Source organism: Macrobrachium rosenbergii, chromosome 29 (genome assembly GCF_040412425.1).
Source record: "Macrobrachium rosenbergii isolate ZJJX-2024 chromosome 29, ASM4041242v1, whole genome shotgun sequence".
Classification (NCBI taxonomy): Eukaryota; Metazoa; Arthropoda; class Malacostraca; order Decapoda; family Palaemonidae; genus Macrobrachium; species Macrobrachium rosenbergii.
This window is the reverse complement of record NC_089769.1, coordinates 24,397,084-24,417,083: the sequence shown is the minus strand read 5'-3', so window position 1 is coordinate 24,417,083 and position 20,000 is coordinate 24,397,084. Positions and strand designations below refer to the sequence as shown.

At 34.6% G+C, this 20,000-nt stretch overlaps 1 pseudogene; it reads right to left on the bottom strand.

The window, feature by feature from the left end:
- Window positions 1-7,993: 7,993 nt before the first annotated feature.
- The window catches only part of LOC136854430 (uncharacterized), a 29,562-nt pseudogene continuing 17,555 nt past the window's right edge, over window positions 7,994-20,000 (bottom strand).

Below are 20,000 nucleotides of genomic sequence, written 5' to 3'. Positions count from 1 at the left end.
CGAAGCGCTGGTTAGAGGTGGTATTCGGTCGCTGACTTGTATTCAGCTGTTTGTGATGTGTATAAGAGAAGTTGTCGACTTGCGTTTATGACACGTTTTCCTGTAGTATTGATGCACCCTAGCAAGTGAATTGGTTGTCAAACTGATATCAGTGATATCAGAAAACAGATAGCTTAATTTTTCTGAATAGGAGCGAGTTCACTGGAAAATTGCAAGTGAGTATAACATTAAAAGAAATCGTCATTCTCTTGTAATTCATTGCTTTCTTAAGGTAAACTAAACTTGTAAAACACCTTTCTTCTTTGTAAAAGAATTGCAGAAATCTAGACTAGAAAGATCTTGATATCTAGAAGGTATAATAATCGTCATATTTTTTTTGGAGCCAGATTGTTGCCTGATATCTAGAAGGTATAATAATCGTCATATTTTTTTTGGAGCCAGATTGTTGCCTGTTTAAGCCGTGATGTATCAGCTTTGTATAACCCAAAGAAATATTGTTGCTTGGAGGAAATAAAAACAAACACTATTTACGTTTTGAAAGCTAGGGGCAAAATCTCAGTCCACAGGTGTTCGTTCGTTGTTCCTACGCTCCTTTTTTTCAACATTCACTCACTTTAACAACTAATTTGAATGGAGAACACTTCATTCACTTATGTCTAGAAGCATCAGGCAGCAGCTTCAAATAATAATTCTTAAACCAATTTCTTCTGATACAAGAACTGTGATGACAAGGAAGAGTGGACCTTTCTCGTCCACTGCGTTTCTGGGTGTACAAATGACTTCGAACATTATGATTTACATTGCTAAATATATTATTTTATATTTTAATTTAGTATCGCAATTTCTGTTCTCACCTTGGACAATTAAACTTCACATTGACACCACTAATGACTATAGGATACGTAAACCAAGTACAAACGCTCTGTCAGGCCAAGAAGAACTCGGATGAATTACGACTCTGAAGGAGCAAGTGTCTCATTAACTTATGCCTCTGTAAATCTTATTTTTTAATTTAATGTATGTTTGATTGATTAAAAACGGATGTGAGCATCTTGTTCGCTTCTTCCTGCAAAAATGAAAAATTTAAAAGTCGCTAGTCTGTGATCCCAAAGAAAAACACGACACGGTTCACGATCACATTTAAACTGTAAAACCGCTGAATGGTGGCTGAACCCCGCCACAAACAAAATCCATAATATAGTATCAGTTGTTTCATACAATATATAAACAAAATAAATAATATATAAGACTAAAACTGCGCCATTTTCTTACAATGATGTAGCAATTTGGACCCATTATTTAATAACATGCTGTATTGAAGACAAAACAGGTAAAACAGACGAAGTGTTTAACGCCCATCCAAGGATTTTAATGGGTTGTTCAGGGACAATCGTGTTTGCAAGCACTTCCCAAGTTTTACGAATTGCGCAAAAAAACTAAGTTGCTGAGAGAAGAGAGAAGATTATTTCCTGTTTCCTAAATATATGAAGGAAAGAAGTTTACCAACTTTTCCTGGAAAAATACCTGCCCTTGTCATTTTTGCGTTACAACCTTACTTGGATGGGATGCTAGATTCAAGTGCGTCAAAGTTTTAGTGACCGGAAGGATTCTGATAAAATTTTCATATTTTCTAAATTGAATTTTTGTAAATATAAAATCATATGGTACTCCGTGGGACTAGGGAAACTAAGGAAATGTGATGCTCCCAGCTCTGAACAGAAAAAGGAAGATAGTACGAAAAAATATGAAAGTATAAGAAATCTAAAGAAAAAAGTATATACTCCATCAAGCCTTTCATGTCTTACAGGGCTCGGGGGTTTCTATGAGGCAAAATTGCGATTAATTTAAGAATCTCTTCTAGAAGACTAAACAGAAAACTGACTGGAAGGGAAGATTTAGTGCATACAAGTATTAATTCCTCCTCAAAAAATGTCAATGAGCCAAGTCTGGAGAAGATTATAAGAGCACCAAATTAATTATGAAGAGCTTTGTGTTTATTGAGTTTGTTGTTTGTTTTTTAAAAAAATTACAGCAGTTGGAGGTTCATTGGTTACTAATGTGTCATACTGAAAGTAAGGATAATATACCCAAAAATCTCCCAATCACAATTTAAATGTGTCTAAGGTTACAAGTAAACCTGCTAATTTTGTACAGGACTACGCTAACATGTGGTAAATGAAATAACACACCAGATTTTTCCAAGGTAGTTTTGCAAAGAAAGCCGCCACTGAATTATCTGTCAGCTTTGTAAACATTCTGTCTCTTGAAAAGAACACACGAAAAAGGGCAAAACAAAAGATAAAATACCCAATGCAAAATGTTAGCTGCTTCAAACTCCTTAAAATCATGATTCCGAGTACCACTCCAAACAACGTAAAAGATGTAAAATAATAACTATAATAATGGACTGCAAATAGATGGAAAAAATGACTGTTAGTTTGCGTAAACATGTTTAGAGCACGTGTTGATAGGTGACTGTTCCTTATGGAAAGACAGATATAAAAAAAAAAAATTGAAATAATTTTCGTGAAGAAGGAAATGCTTTATTCTAATTGCATAGACTGAGCTCCAATCATTTTTCTTCTGATTTCTTGCCAGGAACAAAAGTATCGCTCGCTTCATTCCTTAAAGCTTTGTGATCAAGAACGTGACTTTTTAAAAAAAATCAGCAGCTTACCTCTAAGACCCCATTACCCCTTTAACATAAAAACCATTACCCCAGTATCATGAAGCATTGACGCAAAAAGCAGAATGAAGCTATATTTATTGATATATTGTCCAAATTGCACAAGTAAATGACAGAAATAGTAAACAAAATCAGTGTGCCGGAGGGCGCCTCATATATTCTGTACATTACCTAGAATCTGACAGCTGTTATTATTTCAAACAATGTTTCCAAACAACGTTTATAAGAGGCTTATGAAGAATTGGTAGTGAGAGCGGTTTACCATGATGCAGTTTTTACCTTCGAATTAAATAGCAGAATATGTCAGGGATAAATATTAGGCGGCAGAATTTATGATGAAAATGAAAAGGTAGCAAATTAATGTCAGAAACAGAAGGACTCTCACTAGCCCTAAGATATTAAGTGCAAGTGATTCGGCTAAGGGAGGAAGAAATAACGTGGGGAAGAGTAGAACTAAGCTGTAACCTCTCGGTATCGCCTGAATGTTATTTATATTTCGCCGTGTTTTGAAGGTAACCATGACAAATAATCGTCTTATATCAAATTCGCATTTTCTGTTTAGTTCAAGTGGGAAACTGCCCTGGTTTGGATAGAAATCAGTAAAAAAGTGTGCTGTTAGGAATCTCTTGTTTTCGAAGAGCCTTTGCTGACGAGAATGAGACCAAACGTGAAACATATCTTGATGATGTATCCATAAATAATTTTGCTCATACTCACAATCGTTCGTTAATTATTTCATAGATCATGACGTCAGTTCACTGCTACCTGATATTTCCTGTCTAACTAAAGCACCCGCCCTAACTTACTTTCTATTTGGTTTTAAAGCAGAATTCTGTAACGATGTTAACAAAAACACATCACCTGAAATCTGATTGCCTGCCCCTAAATCTTCGTTTCTCCCAAGATCCATTTATCTTTCTTAACATTACTCGTTCTGCAGCCATGAGCGAGCAACCTGCACTCTAAAAATCCATGACCCTCCTTGGAATCTTGTTCGCTAATCCCAGCATTCCGCCAAAGATTCAATATGAGTTCAAAACCAACAATTCATTCAAGAACCTAATCTCTTTGCCATCACGTTTTCTAAATTCGGTTACTTTCTTCTGCTTAATGGTTTTTTGGTAGAAGCTTTCTCCCACTCTATGATACCTTTCCGTGGCATTTAGAGTGTGTTCATAATAATAACAAGTAGACATTCATGTAAAAGACATATAAATTGAATTGAGACATTCATCCACGACTTAAAGAAATTTTGTTTGTATCTCGAAGATAAAGACCCTCAGACATTCATGTAAAAGACATACAAATTGAATTGAGATGTATTAAGTTATCTTACGTCTAAAATCCCTGTATACAAACAAGGCTTCAATCAGTTAGATCTTTAGCATTTACCGCGTGTAGATGAAGTATTAAGGAAAACTAAGAATTTTGTTCTGCTGTAGATTTCTATACATTTTGTGTAGTAAGAATCACCTAAAGATTTTGAGGGAATAAGAACAACCTCAACAAGAAGAGATAAGAGCCTTTTTCGTATTCCCTGCAAATCCTTCTCGTTTGTAACAAAAACCTTGACGAAACTTTTGTGTCTTAAACGTTTTGGTCAGATGAGTAACCCAGTAGCTCTGAATCCTTGGTATCCTCTAAGGCATCGCTAGATTTGCAAATGGGTTATCTTTTTAACAATTTTTTCCATTATCTAAAATTATTTATAGGGAGACAAATATTTCAGTGTATTGCAAACAGTAATGGAGCAGTACGGACAGAAACTTGCGGCTGTCCCAGTAATCTTCGCTACCCTGCTAAAAGTTAAGTATATCTTAGTTTAACCAGACCACTGAGCTGATTAACAGCTCTCCTAGGGCTGGCCCGAAGGATTAGATTTATTTTACGTGGCTAAGAACCAACTGGTTACCTAGCAAAGGGACCTACAGCTTATTGTGGAAGACGGGAGGCAGTGGTTCCAAGTGAAAGGAATCAAATCTAAGGTAGCCTTCAATAATACTAAATGGTATAGAACATAGACAATATATCATCTGACAGGGGAATTCAAAAGGATTTCGTCCCCTGAATTTTTGTGGGAAATAGAAGGCACTGTGAGATTTCCAGCTTTAAACAAAATATTGCAGTGGCTAGATTTTCCTTTCGTGTGTGACTTTATCGAGCAGTGTCTGTGTGAATAAGGTCATGGTTTTTTCAACCTATGTGGATATATTACATAAACATTATACGAGATGATAGTTGGTATACTTGAGTATTCGCACGGCGCAAAGCTCTTTGCACTGGCTTTTTCTTTAAAAGTGACATTCAGAATGTTGGAAATTCTAAATCATATACATATGTATCCAAAGACACCCTTTTTTGTATGACTGCAATAAAAGTGATGTATGGAACGTGCTAACGTTTTTAAAAAACAAAGCACTTGGAAACTGTTGATAAAAAAAAATTGCCATGGCCTTTAAATTGTTTCCATCTATCAGATCTGAATTCAACATCACTCATGCTCACACTCCTATTGTTACACGTTATTCCGTACTGTCCATTAAAAAAGACAATTTCTTGACGTGTGGACTCTTTCATGAGCTTTTTCTTTTGATAAATTCACTTCATATTTTTTATTCACTACAGAGAGCTTTCAATAATTCGGTAAGAAAGGATTGTTCGTATTCACTCTGCTTGATCGAGTCTCGAGAAAAGTTAAAACCTTTTATCGTTAGCATATTTTTGCGTCAGATAACATTCAGTTAAACGACGCGAAATTTTCACTTTTAACTCTTTAGTAGCTTATTTATATTCACAGGGATCATTTTTCAGTGCGAAGGATAATAAAAGATGCAAGATAAAAACAACCTAAATATATTAGTGTAAGATGAAAGTGTTAATAGAAAGAAAGTATGCTAGATGGACAGGACAGTTGTGGAACTGGAAGGCATGTTCTCCGTTCAGAAACAGTGATGACGGCAGAGAAGGGAGTTGTAAGAGGACTTGTAAATATTATATTTTTATGACTGCAACGATGTACAAGCAAAGTTGGATGGATATATTGTATTTATCTGTGTCAGCCCGTCTTCGTATGTGCGTCCACGTTAACAAAGTATATCGAAAACAGCTAATTGTATTTGAAGTAATTTGCTTGAAATACTTCTCCATGTAATACTTACCGGGTTAATTTTTGATGGTTATCGAATAATTAGATGTCATGAAATAATTGAGTAGCAACTTTGTCGGTAGTCGTTGTCAGAGAAACTCGTCTCAGTAACCGTGCAAGAAGGCGTGACTGACGAACACTGTTAGGATAGCCTCCGCTTACATACTTCGCTCTCCGGAAGAAAGATGTTATCAACTGAGCATTCCTGTTCTATTTTCTAAATGCAATATTCTCAGTTATTTCAAGCACGCCATTCTTTTCCCCCCTTCCTTTGTGATTATGTCGGACTGGATATTCTTTAAATTTTCACATTATAGAAACTCCCTTTTCAAATATCATTCTAGCTGCGATCTAAATGTTGGACATGTATTATTACCACATAAAAGGTTAATGTTATTTTAATTATCCATTGTTTTGAATGCTTAGGTAACCAGTGACCCCCATACTCTTAAACATGCCAAGTGATGTCATAGAATTCATAGACGTTTCTTTCATTTTATGCAAATCTCTGATTTCAAGAAGGAAGCACACCTACTATGGGTTTCACAGACAGTGCAAGTGCGATTTTTTGCAATTATTCTTTAACGAACAATCGTATCAGTACGAGATTTTGCTATAGTGTATTACACCCAGTGAGGAAATTTATAGGAGTATCATGAATCATTTATTGTAAATAATAAAGACTTTTGTACCTATACCAAGAGGCAAAACTCATTAGCCAAGCAAGAAAACGAACACCAGCTTAGAAAAGCTGCGCCTACCTACCATCCCCCTTCACCTCCAACCCCCTTCCTCTTCCTCCCCTCTCCTTTCTCCCTCACCTGCCCTACGTCCTTCTCTCTTTCTCTCTCTCTCTGAAAGTTGCTTTGATTTAAACATATTTTTTACGAATATTGTGTATCTGTCTAATAATAATTGACATTGTTGTATAAATGTAACGATTCACTTGTTGTTACCCTCCAGTTAACTGATCTATTTATACACTGATTTGCTCTCTCTCTCTCTCTCTCTCTCTCTCTCTCTCTCTCTCTGTCAGTTTCTCAAATGTGGGGAGTGGTACAGAGGCTTAACCATTTTTTTTTTGTCATGTTTTTAAATTTAAAGTGTTTGCTAGAATGGCAATGGTATATCATAATATAATGTCTTTAACCATTTTTTCCTTTTGCTTATTTCGGTATTGGATATGAGCGTAGATGATAGGTATTCATAAATTTAAAGTGTTTGCTAAATAACAAAAATACATATATATATTTATATATAAATCTTAATAAAAATCTATAACAAAAAAATAAAGGCCATAACAAATGAGCCAGGTCCGGGCCACGAAACACAAAAAAAGAAGTAATATTATTTATATCAAAATATATACCAGCAGCAGTCGATACAAAAAAAGCCATCTCCAGCGAAGTACCAATAACGACATATATATACGTATGCTGCCCGTCTATAAAATACAAGGGACATACATGCATACAAAACTGCCGACAGGGTCTCCACCTGCGGCCAACAAACAACCATATATCCATATGCCCAAGAAACGTATCAAAGTCGAACTGCTGCTATCAAAAGTTCTATAATAGAACAATCGAACCTGATAAAGGTTGGCGCCACGCCAACACAGACGTAAACTTTGAAAACAATAGGGCAATTGTAAACAAACATTATATCATTGCTTATTTCGGAAAAAAAAAAATTATTAATATGAGGCGTAAGAAAAACACAGATGATAGGTATTCAAAGAAATGAATAACAAAAAGAGAAAACAAAATTTTTATTTATTAAATCTTAATAAAAATATAACAAAAAAATAAACATAAATGAGCCAGGTCCGGGCCACGAAACACAAAAAAAAAGAAGTAATATTACTTTATACCAAGTACCCAGCAGTCGATTCCAGCGAAGTCCACCAACTAACGACAACATGAAAATTATAACGCTCTGTACAAGGGACAAGGCCAAAACTGAATTGAATTTGCCTTTGAATGTTTGTATCAATCGATAAAGGTTGGCGCCACGCCAACACAGACGAATGTGAAAATAAGAGGAGGGATCCTAATAGGAAATGAGAAACAAAATATTTCACCTTCATATTTAATTTTCTTTTGAAGGTTTTTTATTTTATCAATTTTTATTTTATTTAATTTATTTAGGTTTTTTTTTATTTATTTATTTATTTTTTTTTTTTTGTAGTCTTCATCGCTTTCTAAGAGCAAGTCAACTTCATCGTCAGTGTCACTGTCAAGATTAATAATGACAGGATCAATATTGTCATGCATGTTATCTGTTGAACGATAACTGTCCTCAAAAGCTCGTGATCGACGTACTGCCCCTGCCCATACATCGCCAGTGACAGAGAGCCTTGCTTCCTCCAATCTGGCCTGCAGGTCTGCTCGGGTGAAACGTTGGAGTGAGGAGCGCACGTATCGTTTCATGTGTTCCCACACCTGCTCGATTGCATTGAGCTCGGGATGTGCGGGCGGCAGGCGGACGATTTCGTGACCCCATTCCCGAATGGTGTTATCTACCTTGTACTCAGGCTCTGGCCTATTTTGACGGCATATGTAGAGGAGTTCAGGTCTTGTAGCATGCTGCGGGAAGGATATATTTCTGCGCTGTAACCATTCAATGAGGTCAGATTTCCTGGTAGCAGTGGTGGGACAACGACTCTCTTCAGTCATTATACTATGGTATGGAGCATTGTCCATCACTAATACCGAAGGCTCCTCTAGGAGTGACAGGAGCTGAGTTGTTAGCCACCGTAGGAACATTTCTCCATTCATTTCCCCGTGGTAGTCACCGCTGGTATTTTTAGCAGGGAAGCAGAGGAAGGAGCCCTCAATGAAGCCATCGGCTGTACCACCTGCGACTACCACGAAACGTTCCCCCTCTCCTGGTGGCACCTGACGGCTGTAATTGGCGCTGGTATTTGGCTGTGTGGTATCCACCCATTCCATGTTATGACTCATTCTGGTTGTGAACCACGTTTCATCCAGGTACACTACCTCCCTGCCGTCTTCCTGTGTCTTTGAAGGTCAGGGAATGTATCCTTTGGCACATGATGTCAATCGACTCCTTCCTGACATACATCTTGCGCTGAGTGGTCTTATACTCGATTCCCATTTTGTGGAGTAAGCGCCATAGCGAAATCTTTGAGGTACTTTCAGGGATGATACTTTTCTTCCTTCAGGTTCTGTGCCAGGGATGCGAGAGTAAAAGCCTGCTTGGCAACAAACTTTGTATGGATGTGCCGACGTATGGCTCCTACAGAGAAACTGTCAAAGATAGGCTGTGCTGGAGGCGTTGGTGGTGTGACGGGCCGTGGCCCTAGTCCTGCGATACACAATCGAATGCACCGTCCCCACTTTCATCCTCAAGGCTGCTGCAACACGGTGGTAAGGCCTATATGAAGGAAAGGATTTATATAGATATGTATCATATAAAATAAAATTTGAACATCCATGACTTGAAAATACGTGCATCAGTATAATCAAGGTTTTAACTTGATGAATGTCCTGTGGAAAGGGTCAATATTTATTTGTAATTCATAGAGTAACTGTAACAAGTTACCTATTCAAACGAATCTGAAGGCAATTGTCAGCTTTCTCTTTATTAAAAAAGTTGAAGAGTTGGGTGACAAACTCATTTCTGCAACCATACGGACAGTTATGTTCTGAGGTGGCCATCACTTCTTCAAGCTCGCCCTCGTAATACCAGTAGATGGCTAATGCCCTGAGTAGAAATGAGGTTTGCGAAGAAGGTAAGCAAACACAGGTAGTACAACAGTCATTTTCCTATCAGTCATAGTGTCTATCACTCAACTACTCCAAAACCCTTCAGATAGATCTCAATCTAATAATTATTTACGTAACCACTATCATAGAGAGAGAGAGAGAGAGAGAGAGAGAGAGAGAGAGAGAGAGAGAGAGAGAGAGAGAGAGAAATGAGCAAATCAATGCATAAAGAAATCAGTCATCTGATAGGTAACAACCGATTGAATCGTTACATATCTACAACAATATAAATTATAATTAGATAGATAGATAGCTTGCTTGATATTAAAAATCATACAAAATAAGTTGCAACTTAAGCTACCTTCCGAGAGAGAGAGAGAGCTTGAAGGGAGGGGGGGGGGGCCAGGTGAGGGAAGAAAGGAGAGGGAAGGAAGGGGTGGAGGCGGAGCTTTTGTATATGGTTGTTCGTTTTTGTGACTGGCTGATTGAGACTTTGCCCTTTGGTATAGGGGCGAGTGTCTTTATAATTAACAATTAGTGATTCATGATACTCCTATAAATTTCCTCACTGGGTGTAATACACTATAGCAAAATCTCGTACTGATACGAGTGTTCGTTACAGAATAATTGCAAAAAATCGCACTTGAACTGTCTGTGAAACCCACAGTAAGTAAATTCATATTAGCTATTTTAATGCTTTATAACAAGTAAAAAAAAGCTACGTACGTAATATTGCTGCGTGTTTTGTGAGAACTAAGGTTATCTATTAAGGTTTAAAGACTTTACCTTTACTGTTAAAATGTATTATGAAATCGTGATTACGGTGGGGTCATTAAGGTTTTATAAAGCCTTCGTAACGATTGTTTCACATAGGTAGACGACCCCGTTATGAATTTCCTGGTCCTTTTCGTGACTGCCGCTAATTAATCATTTGAGAGAGACGTAAAGAAGGAAGCTCACGATAACGAATCGTTGCATTCTTCATGAAATGTTGAAATATAGATTTCCATGAGATATGAAAGGTCAATCTTTTTACATCGTAATCCTTGAAATATTACTCTAAAGCTTTTGATATTACTGATGTTAACGATCAGTGTATTTTAAGAAAAGCTCTATTACTTTTTCTGATGCCCGAAATTCTTCGAGTAAACGCAAGTGATTGACGGATGATATCACCGAAGGAGGTAAATCACTGAACTAAAAGAATGATGAAATCTGAAAAGAAAGGCTAAAATTACCTAAATATGAGCAGAGAAAAAACCACATATGTAAACAAGTAAATATTTTGTAACCTTTGTAAGGTTACAAAATTATGAAATCCAAGGTCTATAGAGAAATACCACCTACCACCTAGTAGGAGTTATAGGACTTCCTGAAAAGAACAAATGTTCTTTCTGTGTGTAACATTCACCAAAAGAATATAAGACAAGAGAGAATGGGACCATTTCACCACTGAGAAGTAAAGAGTCTGTAGAAGAAGAGAGTATTTGTTCGTGAGGCACAGTTATTTTCTTTTCATTAGCCATGGAAAAACTAAGAATCACTTTAAACACGAGAATAACCTTGTAGAGAAGTATGTGGGAAGAAAATATAGGACCTAAATTTCAAAGACCAAACGATGAATTTGTATCCAAGGAGTAGCACACAATTTGTGTGGACAGGGACCAGTTGACCATGTTAAACCAAAGCGTCGAAAAAGAAATTAAGGAATTATGTATTAACACAGCACTTTTTTAAGGTGACACAATCATTTGAAATAGTTTTTCATTCCATTTAAGCAGAAGATGATACAAGTTCAGTCATCTAGTTTCAATAAGGGATTTGAATGGACATGGGTAAATATAAATACAGAGCTCAAGAGGCGGGAACAAGGTTGGACTGCGGATTCCCTGGTCAGGTGTGTTTAAGAAAAGTTAAGTATATCTTAGTTTAGCCAGACCACTGAGCTGATTAACAGCTCTCCTAGGGCTGGCCTGAAGGATTAGACTTATTTTACGTGGCTAAGAACCAATTGTTAAGAGACCAGTGCTAGCGTAAAAGGAAAGTGACGCCCCAAAGATGGCCAAACACTGACGAAGGGTGGGAAAAGGAGGAATTTCTTGTACTTGAGTGTCTGCCTATTACTATGGTTCCATTCTGAATATATTTAAGTCAGTTTCAACTGTCTCTCACACGGATTCCAGTTATACAATCAGTTGTGTAAATTTAGTGAGCTAATTTACCTAAATATGCGGCGTTAGGATGTTATGAACTCCATACAGATCTTGAAAATGAGAAAACTCTGAATGACAACCGATTAACTCTCTCTCTCTCTCTCTCTCTCTCTCTCTCTCTCTCTCTCTCCTCTCACCTCTCTCTTTCTCTCCCTAACACCTCTACTGTCTTTCTCTCACTTCCTCTCCCTCTCATTCTCTCTCTAACCCACAACCCCACCCACTCTGTCTCTCGGTTCTTTCTCTCTCTCCTTCCGGCCTGAAGAATTAGAGGAATTTATTCTGGTGATAGAAATTCATTTCTCTGTCATGTGTGGTTCGGATTCCACAATAAGCTGTAGGTCCTTCCCAACCCCGTAAAATAAGTCTAATCCCCACTTTGGTGCCGTTAAACTAAGATATACTTTTTTGTAATGTCTTACCTCCACAATAAAAGTCTCGGGGTTCAAGAAAGCCCTTCCCACCCCCACCCCCATTGGTGGCCTTTGGTGCCCTTCGATGCCCCTTCGGTGTAGTGGCCCAGCGTTTTGGTTGAAAGTCTCCTAGAACATACACACACATACATCCGGCCAGTGAATATATATATATATATATAAATTGTTGTCAAGGGCAGGAATACGCTGGAGATTCACACTTCCTTTATCGCTTCCTACGTTTCGTGATCCGTAATCACATCATCTGGGAATTGTAAGGAAAATCGAATAAATTTATACGAGTACTGAACGGCTAAAACTGAATTACATTAACATTTCAATCATTAAAAATCTACAAAGACAGTTCAAAACTACATACACTAGAGCACACTTAAATGCATACGAGCAAAGCATAAAATCAGGTCACATACGGACACATACGGTTACACAAGAGCACATTAAAAATAGCAAAATCACAAAACACTCCAAATAAATTATATAAAAAATTTTAATCTTAAGAACATTTTTTGAAAGAATGGAGAAACAAAATAAGAAAGTAATACACTTAAACAAAAAGCAGAAGACGCTAACCTTACAACGCAAACGACAGAACCAAACGAACAGTAAAAAATAAATATATATATATATATATATATATATATATATATATATATATATATATATATATATATATATATATATATATATATATATATATATATATATATATATATATATATATATATATATATATATATATATATATATATATATATATATATATATATATATATATATATATATATATATATATATATATATATATATATAAACAACAAAACAAAAGGGTCAGAGGTACGTACACCTCCTTTCGGCCCTTAGATATTGCTGAATGGTATCAGGTCCATTTCACAGTCACACTCATCTTGATTACCCCTGGTTTTGTTGTTCCCTGCTCTTTTCTCTCTCACGGTTTGTGGCTGTCAGTTACGGGGCGTCCTGGAGCAAGAGCCTGTGCCAGGACGAGGCTGGCTAAATTTAAAACGAACGAGCGATACCTGACCACAAGTCTTTTTTTTTTTTCATAGAGTTTAGTTAGTATTTCGCAACCTTTTTTCTTTGCTGCAACTACTTCATATTTAAACACTTTTTTTGTTTTACTTTTAAATAATTTTTTTTCAGTTTTTTCTTATATTTATATACATTTTGTCTATTTTGACTGAAATTAATTCAATTTGACATTGACATTCATGTGAAGATAACTCTGATTCCTTGTCTTTTCAACTGCACATTTAAACCTGGAAAAGCAGTGTTCTGTTATTTTGGGGAAGAGAGAGAGAGAGAGAGAGAGAGAGAAGAGAGAGAGATAACACTTGAGGAAAAACAAGTTGAATTATGGCCCGCCGTGTACAGTACAGTCACTCGCTCTGCCACTGAAGACCACAAGAAGCAAATTGCTGGGATACGGCTGTGGTAGATCCTGCTCAAGTGACGACAGTAGAGATTTTGTCATTTTAAACAATAACTCACCAGACAGACGAGTGACCTTTGTGGCAATGATGCTCTACTATTAAAAACGTCGCCTGGCTTGCTATTTTTGTTAGGATTTTCGACTAAACGGGCAGTTGATAGCCAGAGGCTTTATGTCACATTCTTGCTCCATGATTTGAAGTCGGTCTTTCTACTTATTTTCCAAGGAATTTCGACTAGTGGTCCATTTGCTTGTTCGGCAAAATAGCATTATTTTAATATATTTGCGAACAATGTAATACTTGATGATTATTGTACGTACATATATTGCAGTTGTTCGCTTCCTTAGCAATAAATCTGTCAAAACTCAAAAGCACCGTCACTCTTACTGGAACCAATAAAAATTGCAGCGAAGTAAAATGATTTTATATTTTGTAACGGAATGTTCATTCATGGGGAAAAAAGCACACTTTCATTTTGATAAAAAAAACAAAAAGAATTGAGAAGTAAAGGAAACAATATTGTAAATGCACGTCTGGTACAAATTTCTGACGCTCGTTAAATTTTTTTCTTTCATCAGAACTAACACAGGCTGTCGTTACCACCACCGGATGTGAAATTACCAAACTAGGGCAAAATACTATTTCATAAAATTTATATTACTATGCATTCATTTTCAAAATACCCACTGACAAATTCCATCTAATTATGTCAATTACAGCTCCAGTAAGTAACACGAGATTCTAGGAAATGTCGAAGGAAATGTTTCATGGACGTAAAATATGAACGAGAAGCTAATGATAATAGTAATAATAATAATAATGTTAATAATAATAATAATAATAATTTTTTCCGAGTTGTTTCTAGTTCCTTTCACTTGGTAGCTGTAATGATAGGAATCTCATGATCAGGAATTAATCCACGTTAGATGCATTAGGCAGCGTTTTAAAATGCGCGATTACGAACATTATCGCATGTTAAGAGTGGCTCAGCCATCGCTATAATACAAAGAGATTTATGACTTTGTCGAACAAAATAGTGAACTTTTACTGTGTAGCGAATTGTTGTCGTCTATAAAAGAACGACAGCGAATTTCAAAAGTTAAGAAGAAAGGGAAAGAGAGATGACAGGAAACCAACATAAAGTACAATTATACAGTCGTAACTCTATCCACAACCTGTGATCATGTTCCATGAATATGGTAAGTTACTTTTATGAACCTTTCATCATTTTGCATATATGTGATAATATACATCACTAAGTTACTTAATTAACATTTTCATACGTGCAGAGTCTACTGATCACTTTTACCAGATACATATGTAATTGTAATAGCCACAGTGCCCTCTTAACTTCTCGAATTCTTCGCGCTTTTTTTGGATATGCTTGTCACTACAAAGCCGTAAGATCCAAGCGCAAGAAATTGAAGAGACTGTGATGCCCGGTCGTTTCCCGCGACCGGGCATCACAGTCTCTTCAATTTCTTGCGCTTGGATCTTACGGCTTTGTAGTGACAAGCATATCCAAAAAAAGCGCGAAGAATTCGAGAAGTTAAGAGGGCATTGTGGCTATGACAATTACATTTAAATATGTGTTTGTTGGAAACTCTTAGAGTTGCAATCCCTATTCAAAGTCAGTGCTGCTTCCCATCGTTTCTGCTATCTATCCGACCCAGAACTGAACTTGCTAAAAGGAAGCTGAAGCAAATTTAATACTTTATGTCGTTTGGCACATATCTGCCTGCAGTCTTCGAGTCTCTATGCTCACACAGTTCAATCACTGTTCCCCGTTTTGGGGGGCAATGCTCCCAACAGTCCCTGGGATGAGAATTGCGTCGTTTACTGGGAACGAAAACTATGCAGTATTTATACGAGTACAGTCAAGATTCCCGTAAGACATTCAGATGGTTTTGAAATTATTAGAAATAATCTTGTGATATAGCAAATGACCCGTAATGTGCATATTTGTTCGAATGCGAATTATTCATAGATTATTAGCACAAGTATTTCTACAAGAAATATTCATGTTTATCAAACTAGTGATATGGTTCCTTTGCAAACACTACCAGTAAAAATAAGCTTTTTGATGTATATCATTATTAAAAGATTCCGATATCACAATTTTGCGACGTTTATAAAGAAATGGATACACTATACTGTACAGTACATATCGAAAAGCAAATATAACTTTTCCAATGTGTTTCAGATCTTATTCTTTTTTTTTTTATTTTAAATGACAAAGTCTCTTCTCAAATCTCTTTGTCGCTCGCAAACAATTCTTTATTTTTCTTTTATCTCTAAGCTTATGGGTATATAAATTCCACACCAGCTGTTTGTAGTAATAAAATATTCAAACCCAACTGTTAAAGTTCTATAATTTAGGGACTACCAGGAACGACAGATCATAAATTTGAGACTAAATTTCACTTTTTCCTCCCCCGGTAATGTTCCGCTGTTTACTGACACATCTGAAATTAACATAAAACAAGGAGCGCTCGTAACTTGAATAGAATTTGGTAAAAAAGTGGTAAACTATTTCACATGATGCTCTGGAAATTTACCTTGTAATTTCACCTAAAACTGATGTACGCTTCATGAAATCAACAAATAGAAAAATTAACCTTTGGCATCATTTTAGAAAGTAAAATTCCGCAGGCATAATCATTAAATCTCGAATGTATTCACTTCTTTTACTAGCATCATACATTTCCAAGGAACATGAATAATTATGTTTCATATATTGATTAATTAAATTATTTATTACTTTATGTATATAAATATATATATACAATATATATTTATATGTATATATGTGTATATGTATATATATATATATATATATATATATATATATATATATATATATATATATATATATAATATATATATATATATTTATATAAATATATATATATATATATATATATATATATAAATATGTATGATCATTATTTAATTGTATATGCATATGCATATACAGTATATATATATATATATATATATATATATATATATATATATATATATATATATATATATATATATATATATATATATATATGAAAAATAGAAAAAATAGAATTAATCATCATGGAACAGATCATTATTTAATTGATCAATATGCATATATATATATATATATATATATATATATATATATATATATATATATATATATATATATATATATTTCTACGTAGATATATGTATATTTCTGTACGTATACATATATAAATACATATATATTATAAAATAAAAAACCGAATTAACTAGTAAGTGAAAGATCATTCATGAAAATGTAAGATATTAGTGAAAAGTTATATATATATATATATATATATATATATATATATATATATATATATATTTATATATATATATATATATATATATATATATATATATATATATATATATATATATATATACTGTATATAAAGGCATGTGTAATTCATCGAGTAGCACGTAATAGGTAGCACTAGTATTCATATTCATTTGAATATTCCTACTCAAATACGTTAAATCTTTTTATCAATAAATTATCTGCGACCGTTCGTTTGTTGGTTCGCTTTTGACGAACGAGTAAATTTGAAATGATTTTTATCATCTGGGCAGGACCCTCCTCATTCTGAGGTTGTCAAAGGACCTCATTTTCCGCTCTGATTGTTTGGCCGAACTTGAGTAATTACTTGATTAATACTTGCGAAGACTGATAAAATAAAGTTTATAATTATGTATACAGTACTTTGAATTATGTATTCTTAGGATACATTCCTTGATGAGACCAACTCGACTTTTAGTTTATGAGTATTTTCTTTTGTATAACTTTTAACTAGCTTCTTGAAATTCCTCTCTCTATTGAGTAAAGGAACTTCGTTATTGGCATAATTGATAACATAATCAATGAAGATTATATTATCTTAGTAACGTTTGTTGTTGATGGATCATCGCAGACCTTGTATTCATTTGCCTTACGGCGTTGGTGACCATATAACCAATGTTTCCCAGGCTTGAATTATGACAGGGCCTCTGTGCCAAGGCTTTCCACTGTTTCGGGTTTGAATTTTGTTGTGTGAGGTTGCATCCAAATATGCTTTTCTCTATTCTAAACATTTTTTTAGCTTTCATTTTATATGTTCAGGAATTGGTGAGTTTTCATTTTTTCTATACGCTATTTGTTATTTGGTTTTTACTATTTTTACTCATTGGTTACTACAATATTTGTACACTTATTTTTATTACTTATATGCTGTAATGCATATTTATTGTTAGATTTTTTTTTACTTTACACCCTTTCTTCATTTTTTTTCTTCTTTTCCTATATTTCTCATATAAATCTGGGTACCCCATCCAGTAAATACACTGTCTCTGTTTCGTTAACTCACGCTGAAAGCCGAACTTACTTCTTGTTGGAAATAAGAATCTTACTCAAATCATTTTCAAGAATTAACACTAAAACTTCAAATAGAAGGATTGGTAAAATGCAGATGTCAGAAATATGTGGACATTTTAACAAAAATTAACTTTTTATTAAAAAAAGAGGAGGTAACTATTAACGAGGATGCTTGAGTTTTGTGAGAATTCATGGTTTTCGATGATGAGGGCCCCAGAACTTTCTTCGCTAACCGCAATGGAAAAAACCTGCATCGAGACTGTTTAATTACAAGAATCTGTTCGAAGACGAGTTTCTTAATTGGTTCATCAGCGATGACGTAGGTGCTCGACACCTAAGACCCTTGCATGGTGAGCACACACAAACAGAATAGAATAAGGGAATGCTTCTTTGTAAGCCAATGACTATGTGACATTGCGGACTATGATCCGGGTATGATGCCCCAAGGAAAGAAAGATGCCCTCTGACCTTAAGCGTGGCCAGAACTAAACAAACCATTGAGAGGGTTCAATCAACATCCTAAAGAATTCTGAGGCCTACCGGCAGCCACCACGTCTAAATATGTTTGTGTTTAACAGCGAAGAATGATAGAATGTTCTGACATGATGGCCAGACAATAAAAATAAAAGATGGAAAACTTAAATACTGTGGAAAAAAAATAAAAATAATAATAATAATTAATAATAATGTAACGTTTATATAATTGGTCATATTTCAATTGCTGTTCCTGTTAATAATTGTATTTCAAATTAATAGTTATAAATTGTTTTTATTTTTATTGTTATTTATTTCTCCAATTTGTGTTAGTAGTTAGTAGTAGTAGTTGAAAAAACAAAATCAAAGAAAATAATGACTAAAGTAGTAGCTCTTGGCAATAAGATCTTTAGTTTTTGTTTTTTTTCTTTTTTATAAACCAAAATTCAGCTGTAAAAAAACATTGTGATAAATTATGCTAGTGCCTGGCCATCTTGTATTCATGGGTGGTAAAAGTAACTTTTTATCTGAAAGTAAAAAGATACTTAAGAAAAACGAGGGTCCGTTTATGGAGTGGAAAATGGTATTACTTGAATTCATTATTCCTGAAGTTAAAAATTAGATTAAAACTATTAAATCACGTCGTCTTGGTACAAATAGACCAACTTCCTCGGCCCTATTTTTATTCAGGAAATAACTAAATAAAACAGGTCGAAATAGCAATATTCTAGTATTCGAAAAAAGTTCCAAGAAATAATTTTAATAATTTTTCGTTCAAAATCTGGAGTTATAATCTTTTGATGTTGATGTCGTTTGTCTGAGATTAATCCTGTGAGTAGCATATTCTATCTGCTGACAAGGGCATCTCATTATTGTCAAGAGATATTCAAAGCAGAAAGTTAGTTTAGTAGCCAATAAAATTTTGTTAAACTTCTTTTATAAAACCCATTCAGCTGTTAAAAACAATGTTCTTCATGTTGTGCGGGCCATCTTGTGGGTGGTAAAAGTAATTGCACTTGAAAGTAAAAAGGCTTATAAAAACGAGCGATTTAGTCAAAATCTTTTGAAACAATGAAATTTTATATCGAATTTTTTTTCCGAATACTTGAATATCATTATTTCGGTTTTATTTAATTATTCCTGAATAGAAAATTGATCTTTGCAACAGCTAGTCTTCATTTCCAAGAAATGTTTTTTACTTTTTTCGTTCAAAATCTTTATAATCTTTTGACATAATAGCATTGTTAATCTAATTTTGATTCAGGCTGGAATAATCTCATTATTACAAGTAATATTCAAAATAATTTCATGTCATAAACTTTGATTTATCTTTTTCTTAGGTTATCTTGTTTAGTTAGTAAAAACAAAGGAATTTATTTCTTTTGAAACAATAGAATTTTATTCGAATTTTTTTCGAATACTTAATATCATTATTTCGGATTTTATTTAATTAGCTGTAGGTCCCTTGTTGTTCCA